Here is a 3,390-nt window from a genome sequence, read left to right as displayed (position 1 = left end):
CACGAGAGCGGCCGCGACTCGCGAGGCTTAAGCGATGCTCGGCGCGCGCCCCGCCGATCCCTCCGCGCGCCCCATGCGAGCTCCGAAGAACCAACACAACAGCTCCGTTAAAGCGCCTTTTCAGCACTCACTCGTGACCCCGAGTGGGACGAGGTTGAGGGGCGGGGACTAGCCGCGGAGGAGACGTGAGCGGCTAAGGCTGCAGGGCGCATGCGCGCACCAAACCTCTCTCGTTTCTCCTTCTCTCTCCTCTCTCTCTCTCTTCTTTTTCTCTTGGCTCGTCCGGCAAAGCTTTGGAGCCAGAGCGTTGGCAGCCCAGCTTCCAGCGTAGACAATAGATTGAAGTTCAATTGCAGCAAGCCAACTCGGGAAGGTTTATATGGAGAGATTGACGTCAGGATGGAGCATTTCTTAACGATTGGTTGGCGGACAACACATTTTTGGATGGTTTGTGTTAGGGCTTTGTTGGTGAATTCGGTACGGTTAGTTTGAGTTACGTGCGTTAAGTAAATCCAGATATAAAAGTGCAGGAAATGCATATACAGAGGAGTCTGTCTAAATCTGTATTATACCAATATACTAAAAAATTGCAGCTTAGTTGAATGAGGACAGGGAAAGGGGAGAGTATATTTTCCTGTCGTTGTAAGCACAGTAGCGTGGGAGCCAGCCTTTATAATAAATCCTATTGGTCCTCTGCCTAATTTAAAAAGCTCTCTGCAAATGACCACTTCAGGTTTTTGGAAAGAGCAATATACTTCCCCCCCCCTTATACAACACCCTTTGAGCTGAGGGAAGAAAGAGAAGTCTATTTCATTGAACTAGTAGTTGGGCAACGATAAAAACAAACAAAATGTTCCTGCAAAACTATTTTAGAATTAGAAGTTACAGTAGAAGAATTGCACTAATGAAGCTGAGGTCTCTCTGTGCCTTTCACTGCCTTGTAATAGGGAGAAATGTAGTTGGAGATGATTGTTTTAGCCTCTTTCTGAACTAAAACTGGTATATGTTTCAGTTTCTGTACACCTGCAATATATCCAGCACAGAGTACTGTGAAATCTTGAAGACCAACATATTTATTGTGGCATAGACTTGCCAAATATAGAGAACCCTATTTTTACTGGGTAGGTTATATGTAATATGTCCTGCTGTATAATTATGGCACCTTTCACACTCAACTGCTTATTTTCTAGCAAGATTAGACTGCTCGCCCACAGATACCTGTTACCATTTTTAGGATGTACTATAGGAATATTTGGTCAAAAATAAATCAATTTGAGCCCAATATAATTTATTTTTGACCAAATACTCATATGATTGCATTAGATCACATTAAATTCATTTGAGGGCTGCTGATGCCTAGTATTGAGTATAAAAGCACTTGTGGCTATTATAGTAATTTGTTTATTCTAATATATAATTCATTATAATTATTGTTTATTTTATTAACTTATCTTTACAGGTTTTGTATTTTGAGCTGTGGGTTGCCAGTTTTGTGAGAAATGTGATAAACAAATTCTACTTTAACACTGTTCAGATTTTAAGAAAATATTGTTAGGATGGCATTGTGTCATGTCCATGATTTGTGCATTTTGGCCAGTGTAAACGTGCATTGCTGGCTTACAGTTGGAAGACATTATCACTCCAATTAGGTTGCCTGTTTGTTCATGTATTATATTTTCTTTATTTTCACATACAGCTATGAGTTGCAGCACTGTGGTAGTTTAAAAATCAAATAAATAAAAATTAGTCAAGTCCAATCCCAGATCCATGCAATGGTAGTTGTCACTGCCTTCTTCCAAAACTTTTTGACTTCTCAGTCTGATGGTTTACAGCAGGGCTTTTCAACCTTTTCACCCATTGTACCACTTTTAGGATATGGCAATATCCGAGTACCACCAGTCGCCTAGCAATGTGTCAAAAACTTAATGACCAAAAAAAAAAAGGAAAAAAATGATAAAGTACAGGTAGTCCTTGACTTACAACAGTTCGCTTAGTGACTGTTCGAAGTTACAATGGCACTGAAAAAGTGCCCTCCAAGCCACAGCCGAGCAAGACGCCTGCCTGCCCAGTGGCGCTCTTCCTCCTGTCCAAGGTTTTCATTGTTGTGAGCATTTCTGTTGAGGGTTGGCAGCGGGGGTGGAGTGGGAGGTGTTTGGTTTTTATTCCCCCCGTCTGCTGGGTGGTTGCAGCAGGTTTTGGTCACTTCACATGACCCTGGGACACTGTGACCGTCATAAATATGAATCAGTTGCCAAGCATCTGAATGTAAATCACAAGACCCTGGAGATGCTGCAACATTCCAGCTGATCGGTGCTTCTTCTGGGCTCAGCAGAAGCGCCAGGATCAGTGCTGGAGCCTGGCACTGATCCTGGTGCTTCCGCTGAGCCCTGACAGCCCTGCAGCTCCAGCTATCTCTCACTCAGGCTTGTGCAATGCTGCCACCGGTTCAGCTCATTCCCTTCCCCCACTACCCCTTTTCTAGGATGGTCGCGTACCACCTGCCAGATGCCAATGTACCACAGATGGTACCCGTAGCACTGGTTGAAAAGCCCTGCACTAAAACAATAACAGAAGTTTACTTGTACAGTTCCAATGAAGGGGACATCACTACCTCCCTGGCTAACTTACTCATGGAACTACTCTTATTCTTCTGAACTTTTTTCCTGCCATTCCAGCAAAACATGCCTTACTTTAACTTAAATTCAATATTCCTCATACTGCCTAGTGGGGTGACAAAACTCTGTGACTTGCGATGTAACATAGTTTCACTATTTCATGAATAATGTTGCGTTCCTTTGTTATTTTCATCTCTAAACAGTTCCTCCAGTCTCTTTACAGGACTTGATTTCCCTTGTTCATCCTTGCTGCCTCTGTTCTGAATCTATTCCAGTTTCTCTGAGTCCTTAATGTATGCTCAGAACTGAATATAGGTATTCAAGAACAAAGTGGAACAATACGTTTTTGTGGTTTAGAAGCCATGTCTGGTGATGATATCCAAAACTTGCTGGTTTTGCAGATGTATTATTGGTTCATATTCAGTCAGAAATGAATTACTATGTGACTTGTTTTTCATAAGTTGTATTGTTAAGCCCTTTACTACCACTTCCATCACCACCACCCAATCCTGCTATGTCACAGGGAAAATGGTTGCCAAATGATTCTAACACATCATAAATACATTATGAGAATCAAATATGTTTTCAATAAACTTCATTGCCACTTTGAAGAAGCAGGATAGAAAGCAGATTGAAGTTTTTGAGTTTGGTGTTGGAGAAAACTTGAGAAAAACATGGATAACCAAGAAAACATAGAAAAAGAAAATCAATTCACAATTCTTGCTTAAGAGACAAATCACCAGTTTCAAATTCTGGACACATGCAAATATTTGAT

Source organism: Protobothrops mucrosquamatus, unplaced genomic scaffold (genome assembly GCF_001527695.2).
Source record: "Protobothrops mucrosquamatus isolate PMUCROS unplaced genomic scaffold, P.Mucros_1.0 scaffold1049, whole genome shotgun sequence".
In the NCBI taxonomy this organism is placed as follows: domain Eukaryota; kingdom Metazoa; phylum Chordata; class Lepidosauria; order Squamata; family Viperidae; genus Protobothrops; species Protobothrops mucrosquamatus.
Note: the sequence above shows the minus strand (reverse complement) of the source record.